At 35.7% G+C, this 16,585-nt stretch overlaps 1 long non-coding RNA gene across 1 annotated transcript; it reads right to left on the minus strand.

The window, feature by feature from the left end:
* Positions 1-4,017: 4,017 nt before the first annotated feature.
* On the minus strand, positions 4,018-12,665 carry LOC147829619 (uncharacterized). The gene is made up of 3 exons (XR_015448718.1): positions 12,259-12,665; positions 9,543-11,147; positions 4,018-5,340 (listed from the first exon to the last, which is right to left on the minus strand). It is a non-coding gene; the product is annotated as an uncharacterized LOC147829619 (long non-coding RNA).
* Positions 12,666-16,585: the final 3,920 nt, after the last annotated feature.

Here is a 16,585-nt window from a genome sequence, read left to right on the forward strand (position 1 = left end):
ACCTGAGGTTATGCCCAAATATAATTAGAAATTTAGGATGCACTGGGTAAGCACCAGATCTATATCTCAGGAATATCACAGAGGCACTTCTGATACTACTTTGGCCTTTGACTAAGATTCAAATAAAATCTTCTAAACTTATTATATTTCAGTTTGTGGCAAGAGGAAGGAAAGGAGGGAAAATAGTAGGTGGGCTTCCCCCTTTGCAATGAAAGAAAGCTTCTTCGTGAATTGTAACAACACAATTATATTTAATATTTCATTTGTAAATTGTTACTTGGCAAGCCATAGGTTCAAGAGATGCTTGGAGAGTATGCATTTAGCAGCTCTGCTCCTTTTGGTGAAAGTGTATAAGGAAAAGTTGGTCTTCATGAGAATAAGGTGGTAGAATTTACCACATTCATTAAAAGGAAGTCCAACAGAAGGGTATATGAGCAATATCACTGACCTAATATTTGCAAAAAATAATAGCTAAAATCATCAGTATTCAGCAAAAACCCAAATCATCATATTAAAACAGGTTGCTTACTCCCATGTAAGATGGATAAAAAGAAGTTGGCCTGTAGTTAATATTTACATTAACCCTCACAAAAGTCAAAGAAAAAGTGTTGAAAGAATATGCTATGACTTGTATCTAAATCTCCATCCAAAGCCTCATGCACTCATTGGTGGGGCTTGGAGGAGCTAGGTGGGTCTAGGTTGTGTGATGTTGAGATTAAGGGTATGTAATACTAAATTAGTCTATTTATTGGTTTACCATAATTCTTGGTGTGGATAATGGAAGCCCCACCCTAGGTGTGGGTAGTATCGCCCAAAAGACCTGTAGTTTAGAAGCAATAAAAGGGAAAGGAAGGGCTTGGTGCCGCTGCCTACCCCTTGCCTCCTCTGCCATGGACTGTTTCTCCTTTGCAGTGCCACTCTTATTGGAGCCAGCTGACTGGACTGAAACCTCAATAAACTGTGAACCAATATAAACTTTTCTTCCTTTAACTTGTGGGTGTCAAGTATTTTGTCTCAGCAAAGAGAAAAGTAATTAACACAACATATACATGGACTTATTTAAAATAAAAAAGTAATTACAGTGACATTTATTAAGAACAACTAGAGTCTCAAGGACAGTGAACCACATCTTATAAGTCCTAAAAGAAAATGATTGTCATGTAAGAATTATGCACCCAGTTCAATTATGATTGACGGGTATATATGATATAGACATTTTAAAAAATACATACTGGAAGAATTTATCATTTATGCATACTTGGTAAAATTTACAAATCACAAAGATACATGTGAATAGGTAGGAAATTGGTAATAGAGAAAAAATATAAGAACAATAAGCTCTGAAATCAAATGAACAAAGCTTGTTTGAAAACAATTTTAGAGAATTGTAAGTGCAGTATACTTAACGTAAGGTGAGCATTATGATTTAGTTTTGCAGACAGGAATATTTTCATTAAATGATGTTATTAAAACAATTTTAAAATGTAATTTCTTAAAATATTTTTAAATTTACTCCATTAGTTTCATTATATTGTAGGCCTTTGAGAGTTATATTAAAAATGATTTCTAAAATCAGTATATTTCCAAAAATATTTAAAATATATGGCTATCTATATTAAAGCAAATAATTGAATATTTTAATTTTTATGCTTAAAAATAAAAATAAATTACATATATTAACATACTTTAATCAGTTGGTAGTCATACCTGTTTCTAAAACTATGCCAATTATGCCATTCTGCAGAACTCATAATATGTTCATATTGTAGTTAAATTTTTCAAAGATGTTCCTATGATTATCCTCAAAAGAGCATTTTATAGTTGGTTTGTGTGAAAATGTTAACAGATTCACTGAAGATTCTCTATACATTTTTAAGTCATGACAATATTCACTCTGGATGCTGAAACCCCTATTAGGCTTTTAAAAACATTATAAAACATACCTTCAACTAGTGTCTTTTCATCTTAAATCAGAGTATGTTTCTTCAATGAATATTTTCATAAAACAAAACTCATGGGATAAGCTTCTGTATAATATTTTTGAATATCTCAAGTGAATATCAATTTTATAGCATTGAAAATAGATATTGAATATAGATGTTGAAGGTATTAAAGGCACAGATAATTAATTTATCAAATTAAAATCTAAAGAGCCACCAAAGCTATTTTCCAATTTGAGATATTACAAAACACAGACAGAATTTCTTAGTATTATAAAAAATTTGAACTCTCATTATTTGTTTAGTTTGTTTTTTTTTTTTACTGTCAGTGGAATATATATTCATGTTTTTCTGTTTGGATGGAGTTCATTGAATAGAATCTCCAAAGCACATTTTCAAGTGATTCATCATTTCATCAGATGTATCATTCATTTCTGGTATATTGTAGGATAATTTTTGTAATATTTGTAATAGTAATTTTTTAGTGCACATTAGATTTACTTACAAACAATTTATAGCTAAATTATTTCTGAAACACCAAGTATTACAAAAATGAGACCCCTCTCAAAATAAAAGACCCTATCAAAACATGGTCAAGCAAAATAAATAGAAACTTTACAGAAATACATATGGCCAATAAATACATGATGAAATGCTCAACATTGCCAGCAATTAGAGAAAAGCAAATTAAGACAACACTGAGATTCCATTTTAACCTAGAAAGAGTGTCCATCATCAATAAATCAAATAATAACAAATGCTAGAGTGGCTACAGGGAAAAAGGATCTCTTCTATACTGTTGATGGGAATGTAAACTAGTAAAAATTTATGTAAATCAGTATGGAGAATCCTCAAAAATCTATAACTAGAAATTCCATTTGATATAGTTATTCTCCTTCTAGGTATCTTCTTGAAAGAGTTAAAGACATCATATTAAATTTTACATATATACCCTGTTTACAGCAGCACAGTGTATAATAGCTAAATCTTGGAACCATCCCCTATGTTCACCAACTGATGAATGCATAAAGAAGTAATATTTATACACAATGGAATACTACTGTGACGTAAAGAAAGATAAACATGAGTCATTTGAAGGCAAATGTATGTACCTTGATACCATGATATTTAGAGAAAAAAATCAAACACTCAAGTTTAAATATCACATGATTTCTCTTATATGAGAAACCCAAAGTAAAAATGAATAAAATAAAATATATACACTATGAAGTAAGAAGACAGACCATTCTTGAAGTTCTAGATCAAGAGATGGAGGGAGGAGGGTGGGAAAGAATATATAGGGATAAAAAAAGGAATTGGAATATATTGTGTATATGTATCAATTCTACACAATGACTACAAACATTACATACTGCAAAAAGGTACAAAAACAAAAGGAAGAGGAAGAGAGAGAGCAGGGAAGGGAGAGAGGGTAAAAAAAGGAATAGGATGTGTGACATACAAGTGCCAATTTACCATAGGGAATGTAACCATTATCAGTACACACAGTACACACATGTACTGATACACTAAAATTTAAAAATATAAATCAATTACCATATATTTAAAAAATTTAAGGTAATGATAAAAGGCTACATATATAAATACATTCAGCTTGTGTTTGTGAGTGAATTTAATACTGATTTTTCCATAACAGTTGGAGTTCATTTGTCCTAGATGTATATAAGTACAAATTATAAATTTTTATAACTTCAAGCTTTCATTTCAATTGACAGAATATCTAACTTGTTTAGGTATAATTACAATTTATGTGCACTTAAAAGCCATTTCCAAGTACATTTCTGCCCTAGAGGTTTCTTAATTTAGGGCAAATATTGTTTTTACTACAGAGCTTTCATTCACCAGAATTTATTGAAATAACTGTATTATTCATATTAAATTTTTTAACTGAAATGCCACCAGCACATTAAATGTGTCACTTTTAACTAAGTAAACATCTATATTTATGTAAAAAGTATATTAACAGATAAGCAAAAGAAACATTTAATGATGTAACTCTCTTTTAAAAACAATTGGAATAATTTACTTAAAAAATTCTTCCTGTGATAGCAGAACAAAAGTATTAACAACTATTATATCATTCCTCAAGAATGTAAGAAAAATAAAATTTAGTCAATTTAATCATCAGGTCAATTAATATAAAACAGTCATTTGATTTAAAGGAAAAGTCATGGATGACAAAAATAAAGTGTTTCAAGTTTTACCCCACTTATCTTGATTTGTCTTAATTTAACTATAAAAATTATTTATTAAAAATGTAAAATCTGGAAGAAATGTTAAACTAGGTAGATTTTAGGACAATAGATATGAGCCAATACTATCCCAGGCAAAACAAAATTCAGAGTTAAATAACACATTATAGTTGGTCTTTTACATACAGTTTGGAAGCATTTGAAAGAATATACCTTAAAGACAGAAAAATGTGACTTTAGATTTGTAATATATGTAGGCAGTATTGTGGACTTAATCTAAAATGTTTAGGATAATTGATGTGAACTACTGAAGAAATTTTCATGAGACTTAAAAAGTGTTTTTCTAAATTATATTTTGAAAAGTGAAATATATATTGCTTTAATTCAGTTGAAGAAAGCATGCTATAAAAAATTTTGAGTTCTTATCTTTCATATTTGATTTTGTGTTGTTTTCATTATATAACCTGATAAAATGCTGCTGTTAAATGTTAGGTCTTCACTTAAGATTAATGTCAATTTCTTACATGCTCATACTAATGAATTATCATTTTTTCTTTTTATTTATTGTTATACAAAAACTACTAAAACTAATAAATTCAGTACAAAATCAAAATATGAAGTATGGTAGCATTTTTGTACAAAAAAATAACCTGACTGAGCCCATACCATCGGTAAGTGTGTGCAGATCCCAGCAAGTAGTGGTGTGGACCAGAGCCATGTGGCTGTATGCAGATCCTAGCCAGGGTCCTGCCCAGACACCAGTGGCTTGGACACAGAAGCCCAAGTCAAAGGGTGGACCAGAAAAGAGCTGCATAGGCACACAAGCATCAGCCAGAGGCCTGCCCCATACCATCAGTAAGTGCGAGGAGACACTAGGCAGAAGCCTGCTCAGACACCAGGATCTGGTGTGCACAGCTCCCAGCCAAAGGCCCTCCCAAACAACAGCTACATAGAGGGGAAGGCCCCAGCCAGAGGCACACCTAGATACCATCCCAGCTGTGCACAGGCCCCAGCCAGAAGCCTGCCTAGACAACAGGTCAGCTCAGGGACCCAGAAGACAACCATTCTAAATCCAGAACTGGAACACTGGTGAGCCGCAGAAAAAAAGGTTGCTTGGTGGCTTGCTGAGAATTGAAGACCATGGGATGAGCAAAATGTTGCCTCAACAAAGACACAGAAGGCTGCATCTGGTGAAATGAGAAGACACATAAATAAGTCTCAAAACCAGACTTCCAGATCACTTAAGGAAACCCCACAGGGAAACAAGATGGAACAATCTGACACTCAACCACCTGGACTCCCAAAACTGGCAACAAAAGAGGATCTGGAAAAATTGAAATCAGAAATAATTTCTCAGATAACAGCAGAGCTTGTGCCGATAGTGCAAGACATGATTAATAATTCTACAGCTGGGCTGGGGATTTAGCTCAGTGGTTCCACCATCTGCTTCGCAAGCAGAAGGACCCAAGTTTGATCCCCAGTACACCCCTCCCAAAAAATAAATAAATCTAGAGTGACACAGATAAAAAAAATAGAGGAGCTGAGGAACATAATGGAATCCCAACATGGGAAATGAATGGATTCCAAAAAAACAGTTGCAAACAGATTTCCAGAAGATTAAAAACTCCATTGAAAGTTTACACAGCAGAATGAGTGACTGTGAGGATAGAATTTCAGATGTAGAAGACAGGATTGCAATTAGTGAGCAGGAAAAGAAAAATTTCTCAAAAATAGTAAGGGACCATGAGAAATTAATCCAACAGCTTCTAGATGATGCAAAGAAGAATAACATAAGACTGATCAGAGTCAATGAAAAAGCAGTAGAGAGCACAGATGATATACAAAAAATTGTTCATACAAGTAATGGCAGAAAACTTCCCAAGTAGGGGAAAAGAATGTGACATACAGATAAGTGAGGCATACAGGACTTCAACTAGCCATAATAATAATAAAAAAAAACTATACAGAGGCATATAATGGTTAAGATTACAGAAACCCAACAGAAGAACAAAACTCTACAAGCAGTTAGAGAAAAGAAACAAATCAAATATGAAGGAAAGTCCATCAGAATCACAGCAGAATTTTCAGTGCAAACCCTCAAGAAAAGAAGAACTTGGAGTGACATATTTCAAGCCCTAAGGGAAAACAACTTCCAATCCAGATGGTTGTACCCTGCAAAACTGTCTTTCCAAATTGATGGAGAAATAAGATGCTTTCATGATAAAGAGCACCTGAGGAACTTCATGAATACCAAACCAGCAGTGCAAAGAATTGTAAACCATATCCTAGGAAAAGACAATGAGAATCCCAGTCGCAGGAAGCCCAGCAGAATGAATCCATCAGACACGACAAGAAGTTAAATGCAAAGGGGGAGAATCCAACAAAAAGAAAAAGTTATGATGAGAATAAGTCAATACATATCAGTTATAACCATCAATGTTAATGGTCTCAGTTCAATAATCACAAGTAATAGATTGGCAGAATGGGTCAAGAAGCAAGATCCAACAATAGGCTGCATATAAGAAACACACTAAATTAAAGAAAAAAACCTCATAGACTGAAAGTTAATGGGTGGAAAACAATATTCCATGTGACAGGAACCCCCCCCCAAAAAAAAACAAGAGTATCTGTCCTATTTGCAGATCAAGTGGATTTCAAACCAATATGATTAAGAGAGAAAAAGAAGAAAAATATATCCTTGTAAAGGGAACAGTCCAAGAGGAAAAGATGACAATCATAAATATATATGCACCAAACACTAGTGCGCCCAACTATATAAAACAAATACTAATGGAAATACATGGAAAATGAAATAAGTACTAATACAATTGTAGTGAGGGACCTCAATAACTCACAAATAGATAGATCAACTAGACAAAAACTAAGAAACAAAATACTAGAGCTCGATCAAACTCTTGAACAAATAAACTTAACAGATGTTTACAGAGTGCTCCACCCCACAAAATCAGAATAATCATTTTTTTCATCTCCACATGGTTCATTTTACAAAATAGACCATATACTCACTCATAAAACATGTTCAATTAAGTGCAAAGGAACTGAAGTTATCCCCTGTATATTGTCAGACCACAGTGTGATGAAATTGAGATCAATAGCAAAAGAAACCACACTAATTTCATAAATACATGGAATTTGAACAACACACTTCTGAACAACCAGTGGGTCACAGAGAAAATTAAAGAAGAAATCAGACATTTCCTACAATTAAATGACAATAACAATACAACACATCAGAATCTATGAGACCCAATGAAATGGGAAATCATATGATGAGGGAAAATCATAGCAGTGAATACTCATATTAGGAAAACAGAGCGAGGTCAATTAAACAACCTAGAAAAAGAAGAGCAGGACAAACCCAAAGCTCATACAAGGGAGGAAATTATAAAGATCAGAGGAGAAATCAATGCAAACGAGACTAAGAGAATGATACAAAAAAATCAATGAAGCCAAGAGTTGGTTCTTCAAAAGAATAAACAAAATTGACGAACTCTTATCCAACCCAAAGAAAAGAGCCAAATCCATGCAATTAGGATTAAAAGAGTTGAAACTACAATGTACCCAGCAGAAATCTAGAGGATCACAATACCTACTTTGAGAACCTATATGCCAATAGGATGGACAACACAGAAGAAATGGACAGATTCCTGGATACGTATGAATTACCAAAGTTGAATAAAGAAGACCTAAAATTTCTAAACAACTGAATTACAATCAGTGAAATTGAAAACATAATTAAAAATTTACCAACAAAGAAAAGCCCAGGTCCTGATTGATTCACTGCTGAATTCTACAAGACATTTATAGAAGAACTATTGCCACTACTCTTTAAACTTTTCAATGAAATTGAAAGGGAAGCAATACTCCCAAATTCATTCCTGGAAGCAAGTGTTACTTTGATTCCAAAACCAGGGAAAGACCCAACTAAAAAAGAGAACTACAGGCGAATCTCCTTAATGAACATAGATGCAAAAATCCTTAATAAGATACTGGCAAATAGAATGCAGAAGATCATCAAGAAGATCATGCATGCTGACCAAGTGATCCTGGTAGATCCTTGTTCAAAGGCAGACTCCAATCCTCACTTTGAGGTATGGGATGGTGCATCCATAGCAAGTGTTTTCAAGATATTGATTTTCACTATGCTTTTGATGACCACTTTATTTTGTCTTCAAAATTACCAGAAATGAGTAAATCACAGAATTTCCCCCATCTCCAGTTTTTCAATCGAATCTTTAGATAAATTAATTCATGTAAGAGTAAGTTAAGGTTTTTGAAACTAAGGTATTTTGCACAGCCATTTTGTAAGCAAAGTAAAAATTAAGAATCAGAATTAGATTTTGTATGAATGAGATATATATTATTAAATATTTAATGATAGTGCTAAAACTAATCTGAAACATTAATGAAAACAGCAAATCTCATCCCATGTTACTTATTATTAAGGTACAAGTTAATTATGTGTACAAAGAAATAGATTCCTAGGGTCACTTACTGTGCTAATACAACCTCCCACCAACCAGTCTAAAGTGCTGCAAAATAGTAAAAGCTAAGAAATATCAGTGACACCCTTTGAGAATGCTTCATAGGCATTGCAAGGAAATTAATACAGCTTCAATCTAATATCAGATGTATTTCAGACTATGTAGAAATGTCTCATTATCAATTATCCTTATCAAAACTATGATAAAGATATGGAGTCAATATTCTTTCTTTATAAACTTGTTTTCTGAGTTACTCTGTTTATTCATGAACCTGTTTATTTTCACTGTGTCTTTCAAAAGAAAAAAATCAAAGATACAAGTATGAGACAAAAGGTTCATATCAACCTTTAATGGAAAGATAAGGATTCTGACTGACTCTACAGGTATTATTATCAATAAATCTGTTACTTCTAAATAAGTTACTGGTTTATGTGTGGACATATAAAAATGGTCTTAGAAATTGCTGTAATATTTTAACCTAAGCATGAAAAAAATCAATGAAAAAATTTAAGTTTAGGGTTTTTTTTTACATTGTTGTAGAAGACATGGAAGCTATTTTTGCTCAAAGTAATCCAAATTCTGCAATACCCAACCGCCCCTAAGAATTCCCACACTTGTTTCTTTGAGCTCGGCTCCAGAATCTGGAGAATTGCTGATACCCTCAATTCTGCCAACCTCCTCTTTCCTTTCTCAAGAATATAGCCCAAGTAGGTTACCTTGGTCTGGCAGAGCTGAGCTTTCTTCCAAGACACCCAATATCCCAAGTATTGGAGGACTTCCAGGAGGCCCTCGGTGGCCGCAAGACATTCCTCATCAGTTGAAGTTGCCACCAGGAGGTCATCTACATACTGAAGAATAGTTGCTTGGGGAAAAGCTCTCCTTACCTCTCTTGGATCTTTGCTGAGAGCTTCTCCAAACAGAGTGGGGGAGTTCTTGAATCCCTGTGGCAACCGGGTCCATGTCAGCTGTCTCGTAGTCCCAGTGGGTGTCTGGGTCAGTCCATTCAAAAGCAAAGAGGGGCTGGCTCACTGGTGCTAGGGGCAGGCTGAAAAATGCATCTTTGAGGCCTAATACCAAATATCACACATGAGCAGGAGGGATGAGACTCAACAGAGTATAGGGGTTTGGTACTGTTGGGTGGACGGTCTCCACCCAGCTGTTTACCTCCCACAAATCCTGTACCGGTCTGAAGTCTGAGGTGCCAGACTTCCTCACAGGAAGTAGGGGTGTATTCCAGGCTGACTGGCAAGGGACCAAGATGCTGACTTCCTGGTGTCGGTGGATGTGTTTAGAGATCCCCACCTTGGTCTCCAGCCAGAGGGGGTACTGTCTCACATGGACAGGGGTAGCAGAGGCCAACAATTGAACCACCACTGGGGCATGGTGTTTGGCCAGCCCAGGTGGATTGGATTCAGCCCATACCCAGAGAAACTTTTTCTGAAGGTAGTCCCATTTCTGTTCGGGGGGCTCTGCATCCTCCTTTAGCAATTTAAATTCATCTTCTAGGGGAACCATTACCATAATGGCAGAGGGTGGCTTGAGTTTGAAAGTCCCTCCTTCAGGCTCAAAGGAAATAACAGCCCCCAATTTTTGTAGCAAATCTCTTCCCAGCAACGGGTATGGGCACTCAGGGATTACTAAGAAGGAATGGGTGACTGTACCTTTTCCTAGATTTACAGTTCATTTAGTGGTCCAAGGCTAGGAGGCCAACTTTCCTGTGGCTCCAGTAATGGAGGTTTGTAAGGAAGTGAGGGTTCCAAGGGGGGGTCTTCAGGACAGAGTGAGCTGTGCCAGTGTCCACAAGGAATTGGACATCTGTTCCCCCTATTTCCAAAGTCATCATAGGCTCATTGGGGTTAAGCAGCCATGAGCCTTGGCCTCGTCAATCCTCTTCGCCCACTAGAAGAACCTCATCTCTTCCTTTCTTAGCTTCTTTCTCTCTCTTTTTCTTCAACTTTTCGCAGTCCCTCTTAAAATGGCCCTTCTCTTTGCAATATGCACATTGATCTTTTTCTAACAGGGGCCGTACCTTACTTTTATCTCCTTTTTTATTTTCTTCCCATTCCTTTTGAACAAAACCTCCATCTGTCAAGGCAGCAATAGTTGCTTTTCCCATCTTCTTGGCCATTCTTTCCTCTAGAGGGTCCCTATTATTATGCCTTCATAGCTACACTCATCAACTTCTCCCTATTTTCTCCCTCAAATCCTTCTAGCCTTTGCAGCTTCCTTCTAATGTCTGGGGCCAACTGGGTAACAAATGCCAAATTTATTGCCTGCCAATTTGCAGGGGCAGCTGGATTGATAGGAGTATACAGTATGCCTCCAACAGACACTCCAAAAAGGCAGAAGGAGATTCCTCTGATAACTTGAAAGACCTCACTTACCTTGCTCAAATTGGTAGGCTTCCAAGTGGCTCTCCTCAAGCTGGCCAGGAGATGCTGATGATAGTTCTGGAGAGCCTCTCTCCCGCCCAAGGAATTAACTTGCCACTGGGGACAGGTGGACGGAAGTTGCACCTCAATACGGGCTCGTTGTTCATCAAGAGGCCCCTCTATTCCTCCCAGTACCGATTTTATGGCTTGCCCTCGAATTCTTTCTCTTTCTTCAGAGGTGAAAAGGATTTGGAGGAGTTGCTGACAATCATCCCAGGTAGGATCATGGGTGTGAAAAACAGATTCTAGAGGGAAATTAAAGCCTGGGGTTTTTCTGAAAAAGGGGGATTCTGATGTTTCCAATTATATAAATCACTGGTAGAAAAAGGGATATATACATAATGACCTTGCTCTGTTTCCTAAAGAGGTAAAAGAAGAAGCGAACCAGTCCCTTCTGAGGGGGCTCCACTGGGACCATAAGTGGCTCCTGTTCACTTGTGAGAGGGAGAGGTTACAGAATCTGGGGATTTATCCCCCTCGGGAAGAGGGGGATAGAAAGGGTTTCGAGATCTAGGGCTGGTTTTATCAGAGGAGGTGCATGGCTCCACATAGGGTGGGGGGTCCTATTAAGGGATCTAAGGGATCAGGATCTTGTGAGAGCACTGGCCTGGGAGCCCGTTTTTTAACGTATTGGTGTCCCCTTGGTGCCATGACCAAAATGCGAGTGTCAGTCCGCAGGGAACAATGCTGCAGCCAGGCCGGAGGCTCTTCACAAGCCTGGACCCAGATATCTATGTAGGGAAATTGGTTAGGGTGGCTGGGGTGACCGGTGACCTTTCCCCATACAGCTCGACAGAGGCTTGGCTCAAAGGAGCCCTCGGGTGGCCATCCAACTCCAAAGGCTGGCCATTCCAATTGGCACAGAGAACGAAGCTTTCCTCAAGAGAATTTAACCCCATATTTGTTCCTCCTGTTTAAAATTAGTGAGAAAACAATCCAGTGGGGTGCTTTTGGAGCAGGATCCTCCCATCTCTGTAATGTAAAATTAAAACACACAACAGACAGGACACTAACGTACGAAAGACAAGACGAATGGGTGCCACAACAAAAGTAAAACTAAATCTTCCCTTGTTCCTCGTCAGGAACTTTGGGGTCAGGGGAGGCTTCCCGGCTCGTCAGCCACCTCACTCCTGACTTAACAAATGGTTGCAACCGGCCAAAAACTTACCTCTGGAGGTTTTCTGAGGTCTGTACCTGAGAGTCTCCTGCTGGATCCCACCACAGAGTCTCAGCTGATCCAGGGTGAGCCTCCAAAATGTGAGACCGTGGGCCTTACCAAACGCTCCTAGGAGCTGACTTCAGCGAAGAACACCCGGGAAGGAACACACCTGACAAGTTGGTAAAGAAAAAATCAGACCTTTATTAGTCTGGCCAGACGGCACTCCCAAAGCAAAGTAGCTTAGAGAGGCAACTGGCTCAGAGTCTGAGGCTCTTTTATAGGGGTTGCAAGGGGAAGTTAGCAAGCAGAGATTACAAAAGCGAGATGCTGATGGTTAGGGGATTTAGATAGCATGTTCCAGTACATTTAGATAGTAGATAGCATGTTCCAGTACATTTCCTGTTTATGGGCAGTTGGGTAATTTCAAAGAACACTGTGTATTCCTTGAACCTTTGTTTTTCTTCCCAGAAATGACATCACATGGTCTACTCAGAAGGGGAGGGGGAGTATCCAGTGAGGCAACATGGAGTAAACTTTGTTCAATCTCATATAGTCCCACACTAGCATTTTCAATATTCCAAGTTGGATAATCAGAGAACCAACATTTTTTTCTACTTAATGGAATAAAAAACATACATATAATAAAGAAGTGGCAAATTTTCTTTTACTCTCGTAGCTTTGCTCCCCAACATATATTTTCTAAATGTTTATTAGAGAAGTTTCTTTGCTTCAGGTTTGAACTCTAGACTAAATTTAGTCATCAGAGTAAGCCTACTTAGGGAGGCTCCTTTATGATTCAAACTCAATTAATAAGACAAACAAGAAGGAAAAAGAGGAAAGCTGGGAATGCATCTAAGATGATTATATAAGACCTATGTATTTAAAATAGTATTAGCTCAGTGGTTCCGCTGCCTGCCTCACCAAGTGCAAGGTCCCGAATTCGATCCCCAGTACCAAAAAAGAAAAAGAAGTGTAAAATAATATGGTTTTCTATCTGGCAAAATGTATTTTATTTGTGATTATACACAAGAGATACTTTGTATGCAGCATAGAAAAATTTTCAGGCTCTTCTAATTAAGAGAAATACCTGAGTTTGTAGTCTCTAAAATTGACACTTTCACTAAACAAGGGCCATTATATATAATGGATTTTTTAATATAATGTATTTATGGATGTTTAAAGGATATGTGTGAAACTTTTGTTTCTTATTCATGTTATTTCCTCATTCTTAAGAATTTTGTGTCACACAATGAAATCACAAATACAGGGAAAGCCTTCTTATGATCATATTTCTCCAAAATGACTGAATATGATGACATTTAAATTTACAAATTTTTATTCATTTTTTGAAACAATATCTTGAGTTTTAAATATTAATCAAAATACTTTCTTTAAAAGAGAAGTTTTCAAAATATTTGACTCACTTTTACATTAAAAAATTATGTGCCCCCATTTTTCTTTCTTTGAGTTTAAGAAATTAACCCACTTATTGTATAATTATAAAGAAAGATACTTAAAAGTTGGCTGATGGATAAATTTAATTAGCTTGTTTCTGAGTTTTGTTCCTTGGTAAATCATATTCCTGTGTCATTTTAAATAATTTTAATGGTAATCTAAAATTATTTTTGCTTTAATTGAAGTGTTTTAAGTAGAATTAGAAAGATTTGCCACTTTTTCTTCTAAATGTATCATATAATATGTTGTTTATGTGAATTTTAAAACCTGCCACATCTCTTTTCCTGATTATTAAAACTAAGCCATAGGATTATGACTTCCAAGAATCTTGTACTTTTCTATCATCTAATCTTTTTTTATTTTATGTTAATTCTTTATAAGAATTAGTAACAGATGGAAAGTGAGTGCTGAATTTTCATTTTGCTTATCTAGTCAAAGCAGTCATTCTGTCTTCAAGGGATTGTATTCATTTCATGATGCTTTTCATATTCTGTCTTCTCTCATCTTTGTTGATTGCATTCTAGATTTTAATTTTGCCAATTCCCAGTCACATGTTTATTAACTTATACTTAACTAGATCTCTATTCACTGATGTAAGCTGCATTTTACTGTGTTAGGTTCTTCTTTTGCCTACCACCTCAGGACTGTTTGTTTGTGTTCTCTGTTTATAAAGCAGAAGCTGAAATACCTAGAAAACAGTTTCCAGCTACCATTCCAGAAAGGTCTACCAGATACTAATTTCTACCATAAAAGTAGGAGAATGAATTGGTGTCATTCAGAAATGCATGAAGCAATTTCCATGACTTTGTCAGATCACATCATAATAATTTTGTGTCTCTCTCTCTCACTGTGATACTGAAAAAGTCATTTATTCTTTCATCTTTTCTTACTCCTCTACACTGTTCTCCTGTTTTGTTGTTCTTGTCCTGGGAATCAGACCCGGACCTTTGCATTGTAATCACATGCTCTACCACTGAGCTACCTCTCCAGCCCTGATTTTGTTTGCTCTTCCTGTCCAAACAGGTTTTGTGCATTCCCTGACAGTAGCGCTGGAGAGTTTTTGACCTTCCTTTAATAATACAGTGTTTCCTGTTATTAACTATTCTGCCATTCTATTTTGAGTAATCAAATAGAGATTTTCATATTTTCACTGAAATTGTTGAAATAAACAAAACATGTCTGTCATTATTGGATATATCATTTGATTTCCAGTAGGCATAGCCAGTGTTAACTCATTTTGCCTACAATGAAAGTAATGTATTCCTTTGAGCCACAGAAAACTTACTGTTCATTTAAGGAAAATATATATGACATTTTAAGCCCAAAATGATTTAACATCTCACCAAAAGACACTTCCTTAATTTCTTCCCACTGAGTGAATTAGATGATGATCGATTTTTGAAAAAAAAAAAGTGAAAATATTAAGACAGCAATAGAAATTTATTGACACAAGCACATCAAACAGGCTCATTTTGTCACAATCTTTAAAAAGAGGAAAAAAACCTTTACTTTGGTCTCATAAGAATATATTTAATTAATTTTGCTCTCTTATTTAAAAAGAGAATAGGGTTATCTAAATAGAAATAAAAATTATCTCACAACTACAATTTAGAATCATAAAAGGTGAGACTACTGATATAATGCTCTATTCAAATAAAAACATCTGCCAATAAAAATATTTTAATACATTGGAAATATGTTTGATAATCTCACATATGTGGTTGACAAAGGAATTTAAGAAGTTTTACAGTAACTGCATTTGTCTCAATAAAAGAAATCTGTTTTTCTCATCTCTCCTTACAATGTCTCTATATTCCAGATGTTTGTGATTTTGTTCATTCATCTCCCCCCAAAGAAAGTAGTTTTCTTGAGTACACAGTATTATTTTAAAGATCCTGGGCCAGGGATTTAGCTCAGTGGTTCCAGCACCTGTCTCAAAAGTGCAAGGTCCCAAGTTCAATCCCAGGTACCAAAAAAGAAAAAGATCCTTTTGGCTTCTCCATTGGTCACAGACACCCTACATCAATGTGGCATTAGAGCCTTTTGATTGAATTTTGTGGGTCACTAAAATGAAGTAATCAGGGAAAATGGGTTGCAAGTCCAAAAGAATTCTGGAAATCATAAACAGCTAATCTTTTGCTATTCAAAGTGATTATAAAAGATAATGTGTATGTCAGCAGACAATTAGACCAGCAGTGCAAAGAAAAAATGCAGTACAAAAATGAGGTTCAATGTAAAGCAATTATTAAAAAGAAAAATATTAACTGGATTGATATTTTGGAAATATTCCTCCATGTATCTAAATTTGGCTGGTCTGAAATGTAATCCTTTTCAAATTTTTCAAACTGATGGTTAAAGTATACAAATTATTTGTAATGTTTTAAAAATTAACAACCTTTTCATAAGGAAGCTACCCAGAAGCAACCTAGCTTCTAAATGATAAGAACTATTTGTATAATTAAAACATTCCATCTTTTCCCAGGATGTAGAGTGCTCTAGAATTGAGATAAACTCTCACTTTATTTTTCTGTGGGCTTTGGGAATCACTGTCATAAAACTGACTATATATATATAATTACAAATGATAAAGAACAAACAAGGATGGTTTTTTTAGAGTTCTTAGCTTCATTATCTGAAATGTGTAGAGGATGTAGTTGTAGCCATCAATATGTTAGGAGGAAACTAAAATGGTTGAGAGCTAAAAGTCATCATTTTGGAGCCTTGTATTTAGAAAATAATATTAGAATCAGTTCTGAGGTTTGCTCTCTGCCTGTGATACATGCTGATTACTGTCCCTACATATGTGTACAATCCTCATGCAATAAATAAAGCTGAATTTAACAATGTAAAGAATTTGGTTTCACACACTTCTAAGTATTAA

This window comes from Heterocephalus glaber, unplaced genomic scaffold (assembly GCF_053883595.1).
Source record: "Heterocephalus glaber isolate CG9 unplaced genomic scaffold, H.glaber_assembly_v1.0 deba00000546, whole genome shotgun sequence".
Lineage (NCBI taxonomy): Eukaryota > Metazoa > Chordata > Mammalia > Rodentia > Bathyergidae > Heterocephalus > Heterocephalus glaber.